The sequence below is a fragment of the Arachis duranensis genome, chromosome 9, assembly GCF_000817695.3.
Source record: "Arachis duranensis cultivar V14167 chromosome 9, aradu.V14167.gnm2.J7QH, whole genome shotgun sequence".
Classification (NCBI taxonomy): domain Eukaryota; kingdom Viridiplantae; phylum Streptophyta; class Magnoliopsida; order Fabales; family Fabaceae; genus Arachis; species Arachis duranensis.
Window position 1 is genome coordinate 90,127,969 of NC_029780.3, and position 10,712 is coordinate 90,138,680.

The window sequence follows — 10,712 nt, forward strand, 5'->3', positions numbered from 1 at the left end:
CATTTTTTGCAAGTTTTTTATGGGTAAAAATCTTTAAGAGTAAAATTATTAAAAAATAAATTTATTTAGAATGAAACTAATGTGATTAACTATAATTTACTTAGATGTGATTAAAAAATAATTGAATAACTATTTACAGTAAAAGATTGATATTATTGAAGGATAAAACTAAAATTTACTTCTATGTTTCATTTTTATCCTCAACGTTTTCGTCCTACTTAGGTCTTTAAAAATTTGAAATCGTCTCAATTTTGTCCCACCATTAATTCTATTAACAGATCCCTAACGACAAGGCAATATTGTGCCAATTTTAAAACGTTAAAGACTTAAATAGGACAATTTAAACATTAAAAATAATTTTCAAATTTACTCCAAATGTTAGAGACAAAAATGATACTTTATTTTTATCTTATTTAATATTCATTAATTTTAACAACAACTAATGAGTATTAAATAAAATAAATTTTGATTATTTTTGGCTTTTTTTACTAAACATAAGCTCTAATTGTGGGCTGAGAAAGTGTTAGTCATACATTTTGTCAAGATTTTACGGAGAATATTAGTAGTTAATGTTATGATATCATGTCCATTAATGATTTGATTTTTTAAGATGGGTGGCTCATTGTTTTTTAATAGGAAGAAGGTTCAAATTCTTAAAATGGATTAAATTAATGAAGTTTGAACATGTGAATTTGGTACGCGTATAAATAAGGGGGTAAATTTGGTGGATGAAATTGTGATTCATACTTAATTTGGTGGACGAAATTGTGATTCTTCGGTAATGGCCCCAAAAATTTGGTGTTCAATACCATGGTCTAAACAAAATTTCACAACTTCGCTCAACTAACCAGCAAGTGCACTGGGTCGTCTAAGTAATAAACCTTACGTGAGTAAGGGTCGATCCCACGGAGATTGTTGGTATGAAGCAAGCTATGGTCATCTTGTAAATCTCAGTCAGGCAGATAATAAATGGTTATGGAGTTTTCGAATAATAATAATAAATAAACAGAAAATAAAGATAAAAATACTTATGTAGATCATCGATGGGAATTTTAGATAGGCGTATGAAGATGCTGTGCTCCTTCTGAATATCTACTTTCCTACTGCCTTCATCCAATCCTTCTTACTCCTGTCCATGGCAAGCTGTATGTAGGGTATCACCGTTGTCAATGGCTACATCACATCCTCTCAGTGAAAATGGTCCAAATGCTCTGTCACAGCACGGCTAATCATCTGTCGGTTCTCGATCATGCCGGAATAGAATCCATTGATTCTTTTGCGTTTGTCATCACGCCCAACAATCACGAGTTTGAAGCTCGTTACAGTCATTCAATCCCGGAATCCTACTCGGAATACCACAGATAAGGTTTAGACTTTTCGAATTCTCATGAATGCCACCATCAATTCTAGCTTATACCACAAAGAATCTGATCTCATGGAATGGAAGGCTTGGTTGTCAGGCGAGGGCAACCATGCGTCATGCATTAGGAATCCAAGAGATACACACTCTAGCTTTCGCTTGTAGAACGGAAGTGGTTGTCAGGCACACGTTCATAGGGACGGATGATGATGAGTGTCACGAATCATCACATCCATCAGGTTGACGTACGAATGGTATCTTAGAATAGGAATAAATCGAATTGAATAGAAAATAGTAGTACTTGAGGTACAGCAGAGTTCCACACCCTTAATCTATGGTGTGTAGAAACTCCACCGTTGAAAATACATAAGTGATGGTGGTTCAGGCATGGCCGAATGGCCAGTCCCCATAAACGTGATCAATAGCCTCCTAAGATGAATAATAGAATAAAACTGATGAAAAACACACAAACACACAAGCTCAGGTCCCTCAATTTCAGCCAGAAAATACCTGAAATCACAGAAAAACACACAAACTCATAGTAAAGTCCAGAAATGTGAATTTAGCATAAAAACTAATGAAAACATCCCTAAAAGTATCTAGATCTTACTAAAAACTACTTAAAAACAAGCCAAAAAACGTATAAATTATCTCTCATCACAACACCAAACTTAAATTGTTTCTTGTCCCCAAGCAACTGAAAATCAATTAGGATAAAAAGAAGAGAATATACTATAAATTCCAGAATATCAATGAATATTAGTCCTAATTAGATGAGCGGGACTTGTAGCTTTTTGTTTCTGAATAGTTTTGGCATCTCACTTTTTCCTTTGAAGTTTATAATGATTAGCATCTCTAGGAACTTAGAATTTCATATAGTGTTATTGATTCTCCTAGTTAAGTTTGTTGATTCTTGAACACAGCTACTTTTATAAGTCTTGGCCGTGGCCCTAAGCACTTTGTTTTCCAGTTTTACCACCAGATACATAAATGCCACAGACACATAGCTGGGTGAACCTTTTCAGATTGTGACTCAGCTTTGCTAAAGTCCCTAGTTAGAGGTGTCTAGAGCTCTTAAGCACACTCTTTTTGCTTTGGATTACGACTTTAACCACTCAGTCTCAAGCTTTTCACTTGGACCTGCATGCCACAAGCACATGGTTAGGGACAGCTTGATTTAGCCGCTTAGCCCTGGATTTTATTTCCTTGGGCCCTCCTATCCATTGATGATCAAAGTCTTGGATCCTTTTTACCCTTGCCTTTTGGTTTTAAGGGCTATTGGCTTTTTCTGCTTGCTTTTTTTTCTTTCTATTATTATTTTTTTTGCCATTTTTTTCGCAAGCTTTTGCTTTTTCACTGCTTTTTCTTGCTTCAAGAATTAATTTTCATGATTTTTTAGATTGTCAATAACATTCTCTTTGTTCATCATTCTTTCAAGAGCCAACAATTTTAACATTCATAAACAACAAGATCAAAATATGCACTGTTCAGGCTTTCATTCAGAAAACAAAAAGTATTGTCACCACATCAATATAGTTAAACTAAATTCAAGGATAATTTCGAAATTCATGTACTTCTTGTTCTTTTGAATTAGAAACATTTTTCATTTAAGAGAGGTGAAGGATTTATGGAATTATTTATAGCCTTAAGACATAGTTACTCAATACTAATGATCATGAGGTAGAAACACAAAATATAAACACACATATAGCATAAAAACCGAAAAAATAGAAAAAATAAGAACAAGAAATGAGTCCACCTTAGTGATGGTGGCGCTTTCTTCTTGAAGAACCAATGATGTCCTTGAGTTCTTCTATGTCTCTTCCTTGCCTTTGTTGCTCCTCCCTCATTGCTTTTTGATCTTTTCTAATTTCATGGAGAATGATGGAGTGCTCTTGATGTTCCACGCTTAATTGATCCATATTGTAACTCAAATCTTCTAGAGAAGTGTTGAGTTGTTCCCAATAGTTGTTGGGAGGAAAGTGCATCCCTTGAGGCATCTCCAGGATTTCTTGGTGATAAGCTTCCTCATGCATCTCTTGGGTTCCATGAGTGGGATCTCTTGTTTGCTCCATCCTTTTCTTAGTGATAGGCTTGTCCTCCTCAATGGGGATGTTTCCTTCTATGATAACTCCAGCTGAGTAACATAGATGGCAAATAAGATGAGGAAAAGCTAGCCTTGCCATGGTGGAGGACTTTTCGGCTATTTTGTAGAATTCAAGGGAGATAACTTCATGAATTTCTACTTCCTCTCCAATCATGATGCTATGAATCATGATGGCCCGATCCACAGTAAATTCAGATTGGTTGCTAGTGGGAATGATGGAGCGTTGGATGAACTCCAACCATCCTCTAGCCACAGGCTTGAGGTCTAGTCTTCTTAATTGAACCGGCTTGTCTTTGGAGTCTCTTTTCCATTGAGCTCCTTCCACACATATGTCCATAAGGACTTGGTCCAACCTTTGATTAAAGTTGACCCTTCTTATGTAGGGACGTGCATTTTCTTGCATTGTAGGCAAGTTGAACGCCAACCTCACATTTTCCGGACTAAAATCTAAGTAGTTCCCCCGAACCATTGTAAGATAGTTCTTTGGATTCGGGTTCATACTTTGATCATGGTTCCTAGTGATCCATGCATTGGCATAGAACTCTTGAACCATTAAGATTATGACTTGTTGAATGGGGTTGGTCAGAACTTCCCAACCTCTTCTTTGGATCTCATGTCGGATCTCCGGATACTCATTTTTCTTGAGCTTGAAAGAGACCTCAGGGATCACCTTCTTCTTGGCCACAACATCATAGAAGTGGCCTTGATGGGCTTTGGAGATGAATTTCTCCATCTCCCATGACTCGGAGGTGGAAGCTTTTGTCTTCCCTTTCCCTTTTCTAGAGGTTTCTCCGGTCTTAAGTGCCATCAATGGTTATGGAAAAACAAAAAGCTATGCTTTTACCACACCAAACGTAGAATATTGCTCGCCCTCGAGCAAGAGAAGAAAGAAAAGAAGAAGAAAAAGAGAAAATATGGAGGAGAGTGGGGGAAGGATGTGTTTCGGCCAAGGAGAAGAAGAGAGGGTTGTGATGTGTGAAAATGAAGAGGGATGGAGGGGTATTTATAGTGAGGGGAGATGGAGTAGGTTCGGCTATTTAGGGTGGGTTTGGGTGGGAAAGAAATTTTGAATTTTGAAGGTAGGTGGGGTTTATGGGGAAGAGTGGAAGGATGTGAGTGGTGAAGGGGGGTAATTGGAAAGAGAGATTAAGGTGATTGGTGAAGGATTTTTGGGGAAGAGTGTTTATGGGGAAGAGAGGATGAATGTGAAGAAGAGGAGAGAAGGTGAGTTGAGGTAGGTGGGGATCCTGTGGGGTCCACAGATCCTGGGATGATCTTGTGGGGTCCATAGATCCTGAGGCGTCAAGGATTTACATCCCTGCACCAATTAGGCATGTAAAATGCCTTTGCATACAATTCTGGCATTTAAACGCCGAAGTGATGCTTATGTTGGGCGTTCAACACCCAATTGCAGCATGTTTCTGGCGTTGAACACCAGTTCCATGCTTGTTTCTGGCGTTCAGCGCTAGCTCTCCTCAAGGTATATTCCTGGCGTTCAAACGCCAGGATGCTGTTTGTTTCTGGCATTCAACGCCAGATCCATGCTCTGTTCTGGTGTTGAATGCCAGCCAGATGCTCCTTACTGGCGTTTGAACGCCAGTAAGTCCTTCCTCCAGGGTGTGATTTTTCTTCTGCTATTTTTGATTCTGTTTTTAATTTTAGTATTTTTTTCATGACTCCACATGATCATGAACCTAATAAAACATAAACGAACAATAAAAATAAAATAAAATGAGATAAATAAAAATTGGGTTGCCTCCCAATAAGCACTTCTTTAATGTCCCTAGCTTGACAGTGGGCTCTCATGGAGCCTCACAGGTGATCAGGTCAATGTTGTAGACTCCCAACACCAAACATTGAGTTTGGATGTGGGGATTCAACACCAAACTTAGAGTTTGGCTGTGGCCTCCCAACACCAAACTTAGAGCTTGATTGTGGGGGCTTTGTTTGACTCTGTACTGAGAGAAGCTTTTCATGCTTCCTTTCCATGGTTGCAAAAGAAGATCCTTGAGCTTTAAACACAAGGTAGTCCCCATTTAATTGAAGGACTAGTTCTCCTCTGTCAACATCAATCACAGCTCCTGCTGTGGCTAGGAAGGGTCTTCCTAGGATGATGCATTCATCCTCCTCCTTCCTAGTGTCTAAGATTATGAAATCAGCAGGGATGTAAAGGCCTTTAACCTTCACTAACACGTCCTCTACTAATCCATAAGCTTGTCTTACTGACTTGTTTGCCATTTGTAATGAGAATATGGCAGGTTGTACCTCAATGATCCCCAGCTTCTCCATTACAGAGAGTGGCATAAGATTTATACCTGGCCCCAGGTCACATAGAGCTTTTTCAAAGATCATGGTGCCTATGGTGCAGGGTATTATGAATTTGCCAGGATCTTGTCTCTTTTGAGGTAAAGTTTGCTGAACCCATGTATCTAGTTCATTAATGAGCAAGGGATGTTCACATTCCCAAGTCTCATTACCAAATAACTTGGCATTCAGCTTCATGATAGCTCCTAAATATTGAGCAACTTACTCTCCAGTTACATCTTTATCCTCTTCAGAGGAAGAATAGTCTTCAAAGCTCATGAATGGCAGAAGAAGGTTTAATAGAATCTCTATGGTCTCTATATAAGCCTCAGATTCCTTTGGGTCCTCAATAGGGAACTCCTTCTTGCTTGAGAGACGTCCCATGAGGTATTCCTCATTGGGATTCACGTCCTCTCCTTCCTCCCTAGGTTCGGCCATATTGATTATATCAACGGCGTTGCACTCTCTTTTTGGATTTTCTTCAGTATTACTTGGGAGAGTACTAGGAGGAGTTTCAGTTACTTTCTTACTCAGCTGGCCCACTTGTGCGTCCAAATTTCTGATGGAGGACCTTGTCTCACTCATGAAACTTAAAGTAGCCTTAGACAGATCAGAGACTAAATTTGCTAAGTTAGAGGTACTCTGCTCAGAATTCTCTGTCTGTTGCTGAGAAGATGATGGATAAGGCTTGATATTGCTGAGCCTATTTCTTCCACCATTATTAAAGCCTTGTTGAGGCTTTTGTTGATCCTTCCATGAAAAATTTGGATGATTTCTCCATGATGAATTATAGGTATTTCCATAAGGTTTACCCATGTAATTTACCTCTGCCATTGCAGGGTTCTCAGGATCATAAGCTTCTACTTCAGAAGATGCCTCTTTAATACTGTTGGATGCATTTTGCCATCTATTCAGACTTTGAGAAATCATGTTGACTTGCAGAGTCAACATTTTGTTTTGAGCCAATATGGCATTCAGAGCATCAATTTCAAGAACTCCTTTCTTTTGAGGCGTCCCATTATTCACAGAATTCCTCTCAGAAGTGTACATGAACTGGTTATTTGCAACCATGTCAATAAGTTCTTGAGCTTCTGTAGGCGTTTTCTTTAGGTGAATGGATCCACCTGCAGAATGGTCTAGTGACATCTTAGAGAACTCAGATAGACCATAATAGAATATATCTATCATGGTCCATTCTGAAAACATGTCAGAAGGACATCTTTTGGTCATATGCTTGTATCTTTCCCAAGCTTCATAGAGGAATTCACCATCTTTTTGTTTGAAGGTTTGAACATCCACTCTAAGCTTGCTCAGCTTTTGAGGAGGAAAAAACTTAGCCAAGAAGGCCGTGACCAGCTTATCCCAGGAGTCCAAGCTATCTTTAGGTTGAGAGTCCAACCATGTTCTAGCTCTGTCTCTTACAGCAAAAGGGAAAAGCATGAGCCTGTAGACTTCAGGATCTACTCCATTAGTCTTAACAGTCTCACAGATATGCAAGAACTCAGTCAAGAACTGGTAGGGATCTTCTGATGGAAGTCCATGAAACTTGCAGTTTTGTTGCATTAGAGCAACTAATTGAGGTTTCATCTCAAAATTGTATGCTCTAATGGCAGGAATTAAGATGCTTCTTCCATCAAACTTGGACGTAGGTGCAGTATAATCACCAAGCATCCTTCTTGCATTATTGTTGTTGGGTTCGGCTAGCATCTCCTTTTCTTGTTCAAAAATTTCAGCAAGGTTGTCTCTGGATTGTTGTAATTTAGCTTCTCTTAGTTTCCTCTTCAGAGTCCTTTCAGGTTCTGGATCAGCTTCAACAAGAATGCATTTTTCCTTGTTCCTGCTCATATGAGAAAGAACAGAACAGAAAAGAAAGAGGAATCCTCTATGTCACATTATAGAGATTCCTTTATGTTTGTAGAAGAAGAAAGGAATAAAGAAAGGAAAATCCAAACACAAGGGTGAGGATCGGGGCAGAGATTTGAGATGAAGAGAAGTGTTAGTAAATGAATAAATAAATAGAATAAGATGAGAGACAGAAGTTTTCGAAAATAATTTTGAAAAGAAGTTAATGATTTTCGAAAATTAAGATAAGAAATAAAATTAAAATTAAAATTTAAAACAATTAATTAATTAAAAAGAATTTTTGAAAAAGAGGGAGGTATTTTCGAAAATTAGAGAGAGAAAAATTGTTAGGTGGTTTTAAAAAGATAAGAAATAAACAAAACGTCAAATAATTAGTTGAAAAAGATTTGAAAGTCAATTTTGAAAAGATAAGAAGATAAGAAGATCAGAAGATATTTTGAAATCAATTTTTTTAAAAAAAAAGATAAAATTTTGAAAAAGATATGATAAAAAGATATGATTAAAAAGATATGGTTGGAAAAGATTTAATTTTTAAAATTAAAATTAATTACTTGACTAACAAGAAACTAAAAGATATGATTCTAGAATTTAAAGATTGAACATTTCTTAATTGTTAGCATAATTTTCGAAAATAAAGATAAAACTAAGAAAAAGAATTTTGAAAAAAATTTTAAAGGATTTTCGTAAATTAATAAGAAAAATAAAAAAAGATTTAATTTTTGAAAAAGTTTTGAAAAGATAAGATTTTTAAAATTTGAAAATTTGACTTGACTTACAAGAAATAACTAATTTTAAAAATTTTCGAAATTTTGAGAGAAAAAAGGAAAAGATGATAAATTTTTTTATTTTTGAATTTTTAATTATGAAAGAGAAAAACATAAAAAATGACTCACAACATGAAAATTATGAATCAAAACACATGATGCATGCAAGAACACTATGAATGTCAAGATGAACACCAAGAACATTTTTGTTCATACCCTGGGTCAAGCTGTTCGACCCGGGATGTTTAGCGACAAGCCGACCGACCTCTTTAGGTCAGACTATCCGACCTCTTCTCAAAGAGCTCGGCCAAATGCCCGACCTCTTCTCAAAGAGCTCGGCCAACTCGCCAAAGGAGCCCAAAGCAGGCCCAAAACGAAGGAACACAGCCCAATCTAAAGGCAGCCAAAGCCCAGAAAGATAAAGGCGGTTCCCCTAAAGATAAGATGACCTCACTCAAAGATAAAGATAAGATAAGATAAGATAACTATCTTATCTCCAGAGAGGTCACTCCTCACCATTATAAATACACTGGAGCACCCAAGTATAACTCATACTCTGATTCTACTCAATAACTGTTTAATACCCTTGCTAACTTAAGCATCGGAGTCCCTTGCAGGTACCCCCACCCTTCGGGGACGAAGGATCAGCAACACCATCAGTCCAACAAGTCGGGCGTACCAGTTCCGGCTGTCATCCACCTGCCGGACACACTAGCTACGACCAGTACGGAAGATCTCGTCCGAGATCGACCTCCAGTTTCAGGTAACCCTCGGAACATTGGCGCCATTGCCGGAAAACTTGGAAGTCATCCCACCACCATGGCGGACAACCATGACAACGACCACGATTCAGATCTAGAGGATAGAACGCCGCACAAAAACGCGGACACTACACCAAAGGATACTCCTCAACTTAACAACGAAAAAGATTCTCCAAATGCGGGAGCCATGGAGGCGCTTCAAGACCGTTTAAAACAATTGGAATAAGAAACCCTACATCAACGAGAGGCTGAGAAAGACCTACAAAGGGAGATAAAGCGACGCCGGGAATTGGAGGACAAACTCCTAAAACTCGAAGCCGATCTCAAGGCCAAAGCTAATCGATCCTCTCATAAGGATAGCTCCTGCAAGGGCCAAGATCCATTCACCAAAGAGATCATGAAAGCTAAAGGTCCCAAAGGACTTCAAAGCTCCAGACATGACCCCGTACGATGGCACATCAGATCCAAGACATCATCTTAGCAATTTCAGATGCAGGATGTATTTCATGGAGGCCTCAGATACAATCCGTTATTCTCCATCTCGAAGGACAAAGCCAAACATGCACCGAGCCTATTAGGGATCAAGCAAGGAGATCGAGAGAGCCTTTGCAACCTCATGGAAAGATTCAACAAAACATGTATGGGTATACAAAGTCTGCCAACAGAAACAGCTATCAGGGGCCTCATCAATGGCCTATGAGAAGGACCTTTTAGCCACTCAATATCCAGGAAGCACCCAAACATCTCTAAACGAGGTACAAGGACGAGCAGAGAAGTACATCAACATGGAGGAAAACTCTCGACTAGGAGAGATCTCAAAAATCGAACATTCCTACTTCTCTCGGGATAAGGATAAAGAGTCCAAGAAAAAAGAAGATCAACATGGAGAGAAGCCTAGAAAATACCACAATTACACCCCCTTCGAGTGTCTGTTGTGGATGTCTACCGAGAAATATGCAACACTGAGAAGACTCCATCAACTCGCCCAATCAAAAACAAAAGAGGTCGGACGCGTTGAAGGTCCACCTCACACCAAAGAGGTCGGACGCGTTGAAGGTCCACCTCACACCAAAGAGGTCGGACGAGTTGAAGGTCCACCTCACACCAAAAAGGTCGGACGCGTTGAAGGTCCACCTCACACCAAAGAGGTCGGATGCGTTGAAGGTCCACCTCACACCAAAGAGGTCGGACGCATTGAAGGTCCACCTCCCACCAAAGAGGTCGGACAAAGTTGAAGGTCCACCTCACACCAAAGAGGTCGGACAAAGTTGAAGGTCCACCTCACACCAAAGAGGTCGGACGAGTTAAAGGTCCACCTCACACCAAAGAGGTCAGACAAAGTTGAAGGTCCATCTCACACCAAAGTGGTCGGACAAGTTGAAGCTCAACCCCCCACCAAAGTGGTCGGACAAGTCGAACGTCTCACACCAAAGAGGATGAACGAGTTGAACGTCCACCTCACACCCCTGAGAGACATGTTCATGGAGGATTCTCAGGAGGAAGGATCTCTAAATCATCTCGCAAAGGACACCTCAAAGAGGTATATTAAGGAA

At 39.1% G+C, this 10,712-nt stretch overlaps 1 non-coding gene across 1 annotated transcript; it reads left to right on the forward strand.

Annotated features, from left to right (window-relative positions):
- The first annotated feature begins 6,975 nt into the window (after window positions 1-6,975).
- Window positions 6,976-7,079, forward strand: LOC127741925 (small nucleolar RNA R71). Its single transcript, XR_008003113.1, has one exon. It is a non-coding gene; the product is annotated as a small nucleolar RNA R71 (small nucleolar RNA).
- Window positions 7,080-10,712: the final 3,633 nt, after the last annotated feature.